At 40.2% G+C, this 14,805-nt stretch overlaps 1 protein-coding gene across 2 annotated transcripts in view; it reads left to right on the top strand.

Annotated features, from left to right (window-relative positions):
- The first annotated feature begins 2,290 nt into the window (after nt 1-2,290).
- fam49a (family with sequence similarity 49 member A) overlaps nt 2,291-14,805 on the top strand; it is a 44,044-nt gene continuing 31,529 nt past the window's right edge. For both annotated transcript variants that reach the window (XM_042503112.2, XM_042503111.2), the window contains exon 1: nt 2,291-2,446. The gene's annotated coding sequence lies outside the window, so the exon portion shown is untranslated. The remainder of the gene's footprint in view (nt 2,447-14,805) is intronic.

Consider the following 14,805-nt stretch of genomic DNA (forward strand, 5'->3'; position numbering starts at 1 on the left):
TTCAACTTTTGAATTACTGTCTTTTAGCAAAGTGTGTATTTTGTATAACTCTAACAGAAAACACAGTAGTGAAACGAGCAGTGATAGTTTCAGTTTTGACTTTCACTGACCCATTTCAAGGATTAGATTAAATGTGTCATAGTTACATAACTCACAAACATACATGCTACACAACAGTGGATAATTAAAATGTTTAATATGATTGCTGGACGTAGTAATAAACATACTGACCATGTCTTGGTGTGTGTGAGTGTGTGTGTGTGTGTGTGTGTGTGTGTGTGTGTGTGTGTGTGTGTGTGAAGTTACAGTAAAGGAAACTCAACTCCATGACAACCAGCGGTTGTGGCAGTGGAAGACGTGGGTGTACTCTGACCCCCATCGTCTAACCTAACTGGCCCTTATAGTCGTATGGAGGACGTGTGTTTACCCTGAACATACCTTCAGCCACACTGCTGACAACAATAAGCTCCCAACCTTTCCCACACTCACACACTCAAGGCTCCAGTATGCATCGTGGCGACCCGGTATGGCAACACACACACACACACAGAAATAGCATCTGCAAGCTCTGTGAGGAACTGCACTAAAAAGACTGTATGTTTTGTTTGCAGAGCCTTGACATTTTTAAGGGCTCTGCATGTGTGTGTGTGTGTGTGTGTGTGTGTGTTCCTGTTGCCTTGCATTGCAGCCCTCAGGGCCAAGTATGACAGCCCCTATTCTACAGACCCACTGATGTTCAAACATGCCTCTGACTTTATCCATTAATCTTAAAGCTGGCTACGGCCGGCCGTTACAAGCAGGAAGTTTACTATGATGTGCTCCAATATGCTATCTGAACTCTGACCTGTTATGAATGTTATGAGGGCAAAAGAAAAGCATCTTAGTAGGAAACCATAAATAGCTCAAATTCTCTAGTGCAAAATTCAAAAAGGCTTACTTTGGGCTGCAACTAGGGATTGCTTTCATTGTTGATTCACTTGTTTTTACTGTTGTGCATAATTAAGAAATATTTTTAATTAAACAGTGACCTCAGAGACCAGGACTTTGTGTTGGCTTGTGTTGTCTGACCAGTGAGGCAGAACCAAAAGATATTCAGTTTAGGGGCTGTACTTTATTTATGAGAGCAATGGGGCGGATGCAGTGTGACTTTTTATTTTGTTTTTTATTCTATTTTTTTGTTTTATCTTGACCATCCTCAAAGCTACAAGTATTTTTCCTTGAGCCTCCCTGAGTAGAAAATGCATGACCTTACCTTCACCATAAATAACCATGTTTCACAGTTTCTGGCCATGATAAATTATGTGATTTTGTAGATTTAAAAAAAAGAACAACATGCATTTAAAGCCCACTTAAAGGTTTAGGTTGTGGGTATCTTAAAAAAAATACAAAATACAACAATTCAAAGTTGAATGTCCCATTCCTAAGCCAAATCAAAAAAAACATAATTTCATATTTTGAGTACTTCCACATTTTGCACACCCCCTAGTAAAGAGAGTAGAGCTTAAAATGACTTCTTCAGTACACTTGTGTTGTCCAGAGCAAAAGATATTCATTTTACTTGCATATGTGACAAAAAAAAAGCAATATAAAAGGTCTACAGCTATACTCTCCATGCACAGAACGTGTTGTTATTGTCTATAATTCGGGGTACGTACAGAGTTTGGCAAAGAGCCCTTATGCACGGAGCATCATATATGTGGAATCTTTTGCAGAGGAACTTTAAGCTGCATTTGTTGATCCCTCTGGGTCATTTCAAAGCACTTTTGTGTGTCATCGTCTATGTGCCAATATCAGGGTGTGTCTAAGCTGGTGTTTTAATTTTTCTTGTTTTTATGGTTCACTTATAGCAAATATTAACATAATTTTTAGTCCTACCATGTGGTAAATTTGTGTTCTTTTTGCATGTTTTTTATTGCTTGTTTTGGAGTTGCGCATATTGTCTGTCTGTAACTTTTGTTGCTGCCTCTCTTGGTCAGGACACTCTTGAGAAGAGATTTTTAATCTTAATGTTTGTTTTATTTTTTTTAAATAAAATTTTAAAAAAAAATGCAATTCTTGAAGAAAGAATGGACTGTAAGTCAAGCCAGTGGTATATTACAATATAAAATAATAGACTGAAAAAAGGGTGTTTTTATCATACATTTTATTGTAAGTTTGAAGTCAAAGACAAAATCTTTGCCACGCACTGCAGATGGGAGATAATTTGCCGCATTACTATAACGGATTTAATTGGCTGATATCGCCCTGTCCCTCATACCGACCAATCAGAGCTGTGAGTGGGCGGGGCTAGCGTCTTTCTGGTGTCGGAGCGGAGGGAGGGGAGTGAGCTGTGCTGGGAGTGTTGTTGTCTGTCGCTGCTGGGGACAGACAGAGCTGCCAAGGACGTCCAAAGTACTGCGGAGACCAACGCGACACGCTAAAAAGTACTACCTCAAGGGACACACGGGTGAGTTTTTGTGTTAAACCAACTTTTATTCATGTTTAACGGGCGCCAAGTTGGGTTTCCTTCACTTGGTGTCGTGCCAAACTGTGTATCCCCGTCAAATCAGTGACTGTCAAACGCGTTCACATGGGAAGAGATGCCGGGGAGGAAGCGCTAATTTGCTAGCTTACGTTAGCCGCTTTTAATCGCAAAATTAGTTATGCGGTGGCGTGAAACGTTGTATAAGAGTGGCGAGACTTTCATTTATCACCGCTTGTGTCCTGTTTTGTCTCCCGGACTATTTTTGAGGAAATACCATTTGCTGGGTTTTCCTTGACTGTAGTGCCGGCTAACAGGCGGACTGGCTAGCCAGAAAACTTAGCTTGGAAGTAGCAGCCGAATCAGAGTCGCATTTTATTTGAGTTTTCCCGTCAGTTTACCTAAAGCTGGGTTTTGATCCTCAGACTCTTGAGTGAGAGAAGAGTGAGTAAAGTGAGATGCTGGGGGCCCGGTTTGCTACAGTTATAACAGTTTAAAAACTCTTTGCATTCACAATCACTGCGTTCAAACTACTGTGTGGAGTCCACCGTTTACTGACATTAGTGTACTGTTCTTAAACTGGAGCAAATACGTTTGCTTTCTTGCAAAAACATGGGGAGAAGGCAATGAGCGACTTTGCACATGGCCCAAAAAAGGCAAAGAATTAGTAAAAAAAAAAAAAATCACAAGAAAATTACCTGAAAATAAGAAGAAAAGGCATTAAAACACACACACACACACACACACACACAAATGCAGACAATTCCTCAAAATATGTATACTTTTTCCCGTAACATAATTTTAAATAAATACATATAACGATTATATATAAAGCATATTTTCTGGACTTTTTTTCCCAAGTTTTTGATAACTTTCTAATAATCCTCCCCCTTCTTTAAAATCCAATTTTCATGTAACTTCCTTTGTCACCTTTTATTTATTTCTTGCAATTTGTGAGATATTTCTTGCAAAGTTGGTCATTGCTTTTCTTCCTGCATGATTTTGAAAGAAATCAAACCAGGTTTTAAAGGGTTAAAATGGAAGGTGGTAGTAACAAAATAGGAGCTGTTTCCTCTCCACTGTTCTGATGTGTGCATTTTCCAAGCTGTTAAAGGCCCTAATAGCCTAGTTTTGACAGATATTTTTTGGTCTCAGACTAAGGTTGTAAATGCCAGACAGCAGCAGCTGTTTCTTTCTCTTCTGTTGACACAAGCTTCCAATGAGTGACTCTATTTGCCCCCTGGGATGTTACTTCAGTACATACTTCATTACATCAAACAACAGCAATACTTTGGTGTCCATGGTTCAACCCGTTCAGTATTGTGAGTCATTGCAGTGTTGAGGTGTAGATTTTGGTGCCCAGTGATATTCAGTATGTGGTGGGGGGCTCAAGTTACATGGTTGGTATTGATTGAGAAAGTAGTCATGACTAAGGGTTTTCCAAGAACTGAGTCCACATTGGTTTTCTGTCTTAATTGTGCGAACAAGCAAATTAGCCAAGTACAAGCCAAGAGATTGTACTTTATTTATCAAAGCAGATACGGTGGCTGGGGTGTGACTTGGTTTTATTCTGTGAATCATGACCATCCTTTTGAGTAACAAATATTTTTTCTTGAGCCTTCCTGGGTGACTGGGGGGAAATGCATGACCCTCCCTTTGCCGTAAATATTTCATATTTCACACTTTCTGGTGATGATAAATGGTGTGATTTTGGAGATTTCAATGAAAACATGCCTTTAAAACTTAATTTTGGGGTTTGGTATTTTGAGAGTAATAAAATACGAAGTACAACCATTTAAAGTTGAGTGTCCCTTTCCTAAGCCAAATGTAAAAAATGACTCCCTCCCTGGTGCTTTAAAAGATATCCAACGTGCCTTCCCCCTTAGCCCCCCCCCCCCCGAGAAAATTCAAGCATTACCCACGGTATAAAGAGTAAGGACTCAAAACTGGTGACATTTTTGTTTATAGCCTTACATTTCAAGCCAGGTAGAGATACCAAATTTTGGAGCTTCTAATAGGAATGTGCTTTATTGCTGCTCTCAGTGCACTTAAATGGCGCTCTTTTGTTCTAGAGGACATACAGCAACAGCTGCACTCCTCAGCGACATTGTGTGTGTGTTGGTGCATGCATGCACATGTGTGCATTTGGGTCGGTATGCCAGTCTGTAATTGCAGCATTTCTGGAATGCCAGTTGAATTCTGTAACTTAAACATACTGGACAATGGCTGTTGTGGATGAACCTGATCTGTCATGGAGGAAGCTAAAATGCTTTGCATGTTTTTTGCATAGCCTACTCTAGCTGTGCAGCTCAGTACTCACTTTTACACCATGGGGACGAGTTAGGACATGCAGGGCTTCATATGGACCCTAAAGAAAGATGGCAAATCATTACTACAATCAGAGAGATAGGAGCAGAATCACGCATGATGTGGTACAAACCAAGCCTTTGTTTCTGTTTGACTCTATAGAGGTACCAGACTTCTGCTTTCTGTCTGGCCAGCATAAGATGCACCACAATGTTGGTAGTGATGACAGACTGTAGTTTAGGTCATGCTGAAGTTGCAAGACCCCTATTCAGCGCCATCACATAAGAATATTTATATGGGTGTTTAAAACTAAACTATATTGCTTTGGTGAGCAGTAGATGCATTGCTTTGGGGCGTCCCAGTGATCGGCTTTATGTCTAAGCAGACTGGGTTTGGCAATGATTACCTCTACTCACCTGATAATCTCATCCTTTGTTACGAGTGTGCGGCTAATGCGACTGACTAATCAGTTTAGTGAACCATGCAAAGGTTTCACATGCGGTGCTGAAGTGATGTGTTGCAGCAAATGAGAGAACACTGACAAGAGCAAAAGATGTGTCAGATTTTACACATATGTCTTGGCAGCGTCTGAATGCAGTGTGTTTGTGTGTGACTGAAACTCTGCTTTGCTCTGGCAGAGCAGCAGCTGTTAGATCGCAGTTTGAAGTCTTCTCTCACGGTTCAGTGTTTGCGTCTGTGACAGAAAAACAGGATATGGCATCTCACACCCTCCTAAACAGTACCGTTTTTTCACATTGTGGTTTTTAATGTGCCGTTGCATTACAGGTTGCCTGAGGCAAGCACTGGGGAAAGCCTTTGAGTTGCATTGCGCTGTTTCCTCTGTACTTATTTAGCACTGCCAAAACCTCTGTAGAGATTACAAAAACAAAGAAATGCATAGATACTAACTATAGACAAGCATTAGGATATTAAGCATTACTTTTTTTTAACATGATCAGGCAGCCAGGTATTCTTTTCTACCACTGAAACCTCTAGAATAATCAAAACTAGACCAAAATATGTGAAATTACACAGTGATGCATACTGGGATCACTATGTTGTTATGATCAAAGAAACAAAGCATCCACCTGAAGCGTGGTTAGCAAGCTGGCGTTGAAGCTTCCTTCTGATGTGTGAAATATGATGACTTCAGCCATTACAGTCATATCACGGAGAGGCATCCAGCTCCTGAAATGTGCTGCTTTAAACTCTCACCAGGCTGGATAAAGGTAATGTGATATTAGCAGTTAAGCTGTTCTCAAACTCCAAATGCTTGCTGCAGCGGTTTTTGTTTGTTCGAGTCCAACTATGAATCACAAGTTGCTTCGTGACACTCAATGAGAAAACCCAAAGGATTTCCTTCCAGCACTGCACACTGTGCCAAGTCTAATATCTGATTTTAGGGTTCAGCTGAACAAGCAGTGTGTAGCCTTCTTATATCATTATTTCACTTGTGATGGTGGCTAAGATTAGCCTGTGGCACTACAACTCTGTCTGTGGTGCATCTGATCAAACATTGTTTATTTTTGGGTGTCAGATTTTGGTCACGTTTATAGTTCCTCCTGTGTTCATTCACTAAAGAGTGAGAACGTCATTGTTACACAGAGAGCACATTAAAAAAAACCTTAAAACTGGTGTCGGCATGCAGTTGCACGTCAAGCCCCAAGGACGTGCACCAGACTCTGATGCAAATTTGGCCTAGTGGCAAGTGGAATTACACCAAGTCAAGTCAGTCTCTCCGCCGGCGGAAGTTACCTGCTTGAGCACGCTTGGCTGTGCTCGGATGCTGTACGGTACATCTCTAGCACACACGCCTTATTGGCCCATAGATCTGGGTATTTTATACCCCTTCGTTTTGCTTCATGCGTCAATGAGCAGCTCTCATAGGAGTGGACGGGGCCCCGCCTCCTTGGCTATCTACATTCTTAATACATCCACAATGTACGTCCCTTTGGTGAGTGGCTAGCAGGCTAATTCTTATCTCATTTGTGGTCTGATATACAGGGAGAGAGAGAGAAGTGCGAATGTGCGTCATGCAACTCTACACTAAAATAAGATTAAATAGATTAATATGTTTAGTGTGTGCATATGCTTATGGTTGTCTAGTGGGAGGGCCTTATAGGACAGAGGGGACGCTGCCTTGTCAAATTCAGTTGGTTTTTTTTTTGTTTCTTTCATTTCCAGATTTGTGCTGACCGCAGCTTTATTGATCTTGATTGTGGTTATTTTTTTTAAGTTCATGGCTAAATTGTACACATCCTTTCAGGAGAAGGTTAACACTCTCATTACATTTATTTAAACCATTATATCATTCAGACTGAGCAAACTGGCTAAGAACTCCCTCAAGTCCTCATCTCCAGGCTGTGATTGCTCGGCTTTCCTCCTGTTGTCAGCGACTAATCATCCAGTTTACTATGGACCACCAGTCACCGCTGACTCAGCCAATGCTGCCATCTGGGCTGGAACAGAAAACACAACAGACTTCTCACTGGCTCTAGAGCCTCAGATGCTCAGCTAACAGATTGTGTGTGTGTGTGTGTGTGTGTGTGTGTGTGTGTGTGTGTGTGTGTGTGTGTGTGTGTGTGTGTGTGTGTGTGTGTGAGAGAGAGAGAGACAGAAAAAAAGTCAAAGACTGTATACAGTAACATGAAGACAGAGAGAGAAAAGGCATTTTTAAAAATGTTACATTTTCCTTTCAGTTTTAGTTAGATATTGCAACAGCTGAATCAGGGCATTAGCTCAGAGGGCCTAGTCGTCGGTATGGAAACAAGGTTTATGAAGTAGTCAGAGCCCTGCACATCCAAACAGGCATGTTCAGTTTTCTGACATCTGCTCAGTTTAAGTTGGTTCGACCTGTCCTGGAGTATACTGATGAAGAAGAAGAATGGATGCACTTGTTATGACATGCTGCAAAAAGGTACTCAGTACTTTGTTGAAAAGCAGCATTAGATACGGAGTGAACTATCCTGGTGTAATGAAGTTAACTATGCCCATCAAAGGGGTTGAGTACGTTTATGTGCACAAAATTGTCAGTTTTATGGCCTTATTCTGAAAAAGACAATTTTTATAGTAATGTAAGGGTAATGAAAATTATTATTCCACTAACACTCGTATTGTATGCAGCTGTGCATAATTGTCATTTTGTTTCATTGCATCAAAATTTTTTAAGACGAGAAATCACTATAAATAACATTTTCAAGAAATTTCGCTATGTAACAGTTAGAAAACCAGATGGCTGAATATAGGGCTGACCCTTGAGTCAGATATTGGAATCAACCCCTCAGTTGATTGAGATTACTTTGAGTCGAGCAGTTGGGCTTTTTGTCTGTACAATGTACTTTTGGGGACTTTTTGTTGTTGTAGTGAGTTGCAGACATGCAGATAGTGGCACAGAGGAAGTGGGACACTGTACTGTAAGGCACTGAAATAACTATATTCTCTCTTCTGCATAGAAATGGTGATTACATAGCTCACAGCAACTTAGTATGATGCAGTCTGTGGCATTTGTTTGATATCTGTTGTGGCAAAAAATGTTGTTGCACGCTTCCAATCCGTCGTTAGCCATTAGCATGTTTACTGAAGTATTTGACATAAATACCGCTGTCACACTGAACGTCCTGTTGAAGTTCAAACTTTAAAACTTCATATGAAAAAAAAAAATCACAGAATATTCATATTTAAGGGACGAATCTGATTCAAGTGCCATAATTCCGAGTCCTGCGAGCTGGCTCACTGCCGCACTTTCACGGCTTAACGTGACATTTGAGTACAACAGAGCCAGCATTAACATTATTAGTTAACACTCATGCTTTTTCAACGCAAGACAAGTCAAAATGTCTGCTGTGCCTGAGACTCAGGGCTATCATTTTAGCCATAACTCTGTACACAAGGAGCCTTTTCATTCACACCATTTGGCAAAGCAGGAGAACTAAATCTCGGCGGTTAGACCAGCTTATCTCTTAAAAGCTTAAAGTGTTTTAACACTCAAGCCACCAGCGTTCAGTGTTCACCAGGAATAATGTCGTCCAGTAAAAGTTCTCTGATATTTTCTTTCATTGTTGGCCGTCCTCGACCCCCTCCTGTTTTTATTACTTTCAGGAAATTAGTTATTTGTGTGAAGTTGACCCCGGCTGTGTTGCAGTGAAACACCACACGAATCAGTGTCTGCCTCAAGTTCCTGTTTTACCCCAAACTTACCTGTCTGCCTGTCTCTTTATCCGTCTGTCTGTCTGTCTGCCTGTCTGTGAGAACAAGTGCGTGTCGCTGCTTTATGACCCCGCACACCTCCCGCTCACGTTTCACTTTTTCTACTCACATCCTGTCAGCGGGATAACAGCTCTCTGTAAGTCTGTTTGCTGCGCAGCCTCAGTACACTCTCGCCGGCTACTATTGTGCAGAGGCTGTGCTCATAATTGTCAATCCTGTTCAGTTTATTATCCCTCATGTGCTCCAGTATTACTGTTACTGTGTTTTTCTGTGGTTTGTCGTAATGTTGTTTGCTCATTAAACAGCATAGACTCTCCAGAGAAATCGTTTAGCTTGTTTTATGATAGGGAACTGAATTTCTTTGGTTACCTAAGAGAGTTTCACTCCAAAGACACATAGCCCACATGCACAGTAATGTTCAATTATTTATTTATTTCACAGGTCTTGCTTTGAATTCTGCTGTGATGAAAATTTTTGGCTACCTTTTTTTCTGTCTTTTATTTTGGCTTTATTTAGGCTTGTATGGTCTTGTGCTGCCTCGTGTCAGATAAGTAACCTGTTGTGTTTGAAACCTGAGTGGTGATATGACTGGGTCATTTAAAATGCACACCATCTGTCCTATCGATTTTGTGCAAAAGACTTTCAACCACCGGCTTCTTTTCTCTGGCACTTCATTTATGCATAAGTGCCCAAAGCATTGTGCTTTCTAGGCCACTGGAAAATTGGAAAACTATGGAAAAAGTGTTACAGCATAAAGCTAGGTTGAAAGTTGTAAAACTTCAAGATAAAAAGTTACTCGGAGGGATTTAGTCTCATCCTTTCATTGTTTTTTCACTTGTCGTATGAGTGTTTTGCTACAGCACAGGCACTATACATCAGCAGTTTTGATCACGTTTCTGTTTACGGAGTTTATCTCCATTTAACAAATATCTCACTTCTGCTCTGTTAATCCCACTCTCTGGTTTATAGAGTGAAAATATCTGCAAACCACTGCTCTTTTGCTGGCACCATGCTGCTGCCAGACCTGCGATTTTGAAAGCATATTCAGTTGATATGTAAAAAGGTTTGTTATGCAAATATGCACCAATATGCATCCCAGAGTGCACAATTAGCTGAACGTATAAAACAGTATTTAACTATAGTATTTAACCTTGACAGAGATTAGAGAGCTGGCTGTGTGCTGCCACGCCACCTGTTTTTCTGCATTTCCACAGCTGGCTGAAGGGTCTTGGCCTCTGCTTCCAACTGCCTTTTGCAATTCAGCAGCACTCTCACTGATCTCAGCAGGTGCAGGGATCCAGAGATTTACAGCTGTTTATTGTTCATGACAAGCTCACAGTCTGAGAGAGCAGGAATATTAGGATGTTTGAGAGGACAGCCGTCACGCTTTATTGAGGAGAGTGTATCAGTGCAGAAAACCAGTGGAGGGAACAAAACAACAGCAGTTAGGTCAGGGCAGGGCACCGACTTTGTCACGACTCTGCATGACTGTGCACTGTGAAATACACTGTAGATTGTATGTGGGAATAATGATGATTAATGCTGATCATTAGGCTACGTTCATGTTTGGGGGCTTAATGCTTAATTCTGATGCTTAATTCGACTGTTTTACATTCATGCTTATGGTGAGCCATAACTGTTATCAGTGTGAGTGGATCTCTGCCCTGAAATGCCTGGCATGCAGCCAGTATCGTCACACACATGCGCAAAGGAGCAACAATAAAATCACCACATTTGTGAAACGCACATTCAGGGTAAAAATTAATGAAAAAGATGCGATCGCTTCATCTGCTGAATGATTGCCGTGGTTGGAAGATCTAATGTCTGTATTCTGCATAATAATTGCTCCTCAGACTCAGTTCGGTAGAGTTCTGGCGTATTTTCTGAGAAATGCCCCTGGATGTTTGTTTTCGGGGTAACAGGCTTTCGGTCCAGTAGCTCTGTTAGCAGCTGTTGCTATTAGTTCTGTGGAGAGAGAGGTGTGGGTGCGGCCCGGAGAGGAGTCAGTGGAGGGTTTCATGGAGGAACAGTTCCTCCAAAAGGATGTCCTGGGCTGAATTCCAATATCTCACAAACAGGCTGTCAGAGCACATAGGAGAGCTATACCGTCAAAGTGTCTGGCAGTCAGGCGATATTGGCCAGTGACTGGGGCAGATTTAGGCTGCATTTGCTTGTTATGTGAACGTACTCCAAGTCTTCATAATTTTGATTACATAATTACTTTGAGGTCCAGAGGGTGAATAGTTTCTTCAAGTTGCATACATGCTGCAGTCCTACCAAAATTACTGTATGTAATTATGTTTGATCGGTTAATTGTGCAGTCAGTCTGTGTTTGTAAAAATAGAAATGCTGAGTTGTTCCTGAAAATAGCCACGTCTCAATTTGGCAAAGGTTAACATGGCACTTTTATCACTCACAGTTGTCAGAGTTCCTACGCTGTGATGCTGTGTTCTGCTCGTGCTTTTTACAAGCTCCCATTTTCTTAACTGAGTGTGTGTTGAACTAGACTTTCACTTACAAGCCAGGGATGAAAGATGTAAAGCACACACAATCAGAGCAACGGTAACTGAGCGAAAGCAGTGTAAAGAGGAGAAAAGCATTTGGCCTAGATATACTGCATGGCTAACTCGGAAAGTGCACTTGATCTTGGCTTCGGTCAAGCCAACAGACTTGTCTGATGACAGAAACCAAAAGCGTGGTCTCCAAAGGTCAAGTATCGTCTGCTAGGCCAATCTGAAGTGATGAGCACTGATCCTTCACAGTAGAGCCAGCGTTCACAGAAAGCCATAAATAGGTTTGTTTTGTTAAGGAACACCCCTGCGCCTCACTCCCTGCGCTCTGCAGAACTGACCTTGAGACCATTTCTCTGAGCTGTGAGCAGTAATCTCTGCATTTTGTGTCCTCTAGCTCAGTGTTGAGGAATTAATAGTTACTGGTTCACTTAAAGGCTGGACAATATTAGCAAAATCAAATATGACAGCACTGGTAATTTGAAACTACTGTATTTGGGGTTTGATTATTTGGGGTTTTGTAAGATTTTTTTAACTATTTATCATGTGGATGAAGGTAATGCAGGTAAATTATTTCATTAATCATTTCACTTAGTTTGAATAGGCTAGTTAAGTCCTGGTGAAACAGAAGTTAGAGCATCTTTAGCTTTTGATCTTTGATGTATATCCCAGTGAAACACAATGTTTGAGTGACGTAACCGTTATAATAAGGATTTAAATCAAATTCTTTGCATTTGATTGGACTGATAAAAAGTTGTCGGGCTTGAGTTCGACATGATACAGAGCTGCTTTAGAGACACAGCTCCCTTGACATTATATCAGGGGGAGAACAAGAGGGAGATTAATGAATTAGCTTTATTGTCTTGGAAATTAAAACAAAAGTTTTGCCCACTCATATCCAAACACGCAACTCTTCCTAACTTGCTCCATATTACTCTGTTAGCTTGCTACTGCAACCCACAAATGGTGAAGCACTGACATCAAACACTGGTCAAACTGTATACGTGTGTAGTGTAGCTAGTTGTCCAAAGTCTCATTTGATTGGATGAACTTTTGTTAATGTCCCTGAGTGCAGGATGAGTCGTTAAACATTTGAAACGGTTTTATTTGTTATACAGAAAGAGAAAAGACAGAGGTATTGATGTTAAAATACTATGATACAGATTTTTTTTTACATATTCAGCATTAAAACAAGTTATAAATTATTAATTGACACATGATTAAAACTGGGAAAATCTTTCATTTCATTGTGACTTTAAGGGAATAATTCTTACTTTTATAGTTCTGTGCTAGACTGTGTCTTAGCTGGGTGAAGTTTTTGTGGATTAACACATAAGAATTAAGGTGTTAATTTGTGAGCTTTAGAGGTGCTTGTAGGGGGGGTGTTGTTCACTTCAGACAAGGCCAGGTCTTTTTTCTATCTTGAAATTGTTTACGTGTTCTGGTTAGAGGTGTCAAAGATAACATTGACTACATTTAAGAAGTAATAGGTAGTACAGTGCAAAAACCTAATTCTGTGGCATTATCCAGTCATGGAGTCACCATACTGATAACCAAAAATATATTACATTGCTCTAGTTCCTCTTGCTCCAGTGCAAAAAATGCACCCCCCTTGAGTATTGCAAATGGCTTTGGAAAAATGAGTGTACTATTTGATAACATCAAAGCCGACTTAAAGCAGGGTTCCCATATTCATGAAATTTCCTAAGAAGTTACAAAATTAGCTGTTTTCCAGGCCTGGAAATTGTTTGGAATTAACAGAATGTATGGGAAAGTTTTCAGTGTATATTACTTCTACTAATTGGAAGAAAATAGCAGATTTAGAAATTATTATTTTAAAAAGCTAGGGAAAAATGTCCAGTGGAAAAAGAAAAAAAAACTGGGGAAAATTGTTATTGTTGTTATTATTATTATTATTATTATTATTATTATTATTATTATTATTATTATTATTATTATTATGACATATTTAAATTATTATATTTGTATGCACTTTTTGCAAGTGTAGTATGCCTTGTTTGTTGTTGTTGTTGTTGTTTTAATACTGTCTCTTTCTTTTTCTTTCTTGTTTTTTGTGTTTGTTTAAATGTTTTTGTTTTGTTTTGTTTTTGTTATTGTTTGTTTGTTTTAGTAAGTAATTTTCTTTTTTTCTTTTACATATTTCTAAGTTTTGGGTCATTTCTTTTTTTTTGTCTTTGAAAGAAATTAAGCCAGTTTGCTCAGGTTTCAAAGGGTTTAAATATGTTCTTCAAAAAAACAATAAACGTCTGTCCGAAATGCGTTCCTTGTATTACTAAAAATCGTATTATTAAAAATTAAGTGCTGTGCTGCATGACATTACAATTATCAGACATAAAACCTTTGTTTAACAAGGATTAAATGCACACAAACTTATCAAAATTATAAATCAATCACACGTCAGATAGCATTGACAGTGAACCTCCGGTCTGGTCTGTTGTCACATGCAGCTAGTTGGTGGTGGAAATATCTAAAGAGGGAGTCAAGTCATGCAATAAAGAACGGCGTCATCACAACATAGGTTGACCCTTTTTTAAACTACTTTAGTAAAGTTATGCAAATGGCATGAAATATTATGGCAAAGTAATGGAAAGGTTTTGAAATTGAAATGGTAAATATGTATGGGAACCTTGTTAAAGTATCTGCAAATAAGTCTGAATTTTATCATTTTAAGGTAGCATCTGTGACAGCACATGGGTCTGAGGATATGAGTCAGGCTTATTTGTTGCCACACTCAGAGTAGCTCCTGTTAGCTTTGGTGCCTCCACCCAGCAGAGAAGGAGCCTGTAGTGGTGGAGATTGCTTGATGCTCTCACATACACACTCTGTAACACTAGTTTCACACAAGACTCAGTCACACACAGACATGGTTCCCTTTGTATCTGCAGTGCTGTTGACATGCAGGGCTTGGCAGAACAGAAGTGGCATTGAGCAGAGATGTAGGAGGAATTTCTACGCCTGGAGTCCCACTCTACGCAGCAATGGCTGTTCGTAGCCAGACAGCCACTCTGCCTCCGCCTCCTCTCCAAATACCAAACGCCCTCCTTAACTTTCCTACTTGCTTTTTGCCATGATTTCTTTTCCGTCTTGTATTGTTCTCTCCATGCACTTCTATGTGCCTTGGCAGTCTGTCTCTCTCTGTCCCACTTTGTCTTTCTCAGCACTGACAGAAGCCTCTCTGACTTGTTTACTATGTCCACTGACCCCTCCCTCTCCTCAGCTCTGTGAACGTAAAAAATGGCCACTGTGAGTTTTTGTCTCTGTTGCCATTATCAGCATCCCTCTCTCTACACAAGAGGCCAG

Source organism: Plectropomus leopardus, chromosome 16 (genome assembly GCF_026936395.1).
Source record: "Plectropomus leopardus strain MGB_pleo_1.0 chromosome 16, ASM2693639v1, whole genome shotgun sequence".
NCBI classification, from domain to species: Eukaryota; Metazoa; Chordata; class Actinopteri; order Perciformes; family Serranidae; genus Plectropomus; species Plectropomus leopardus.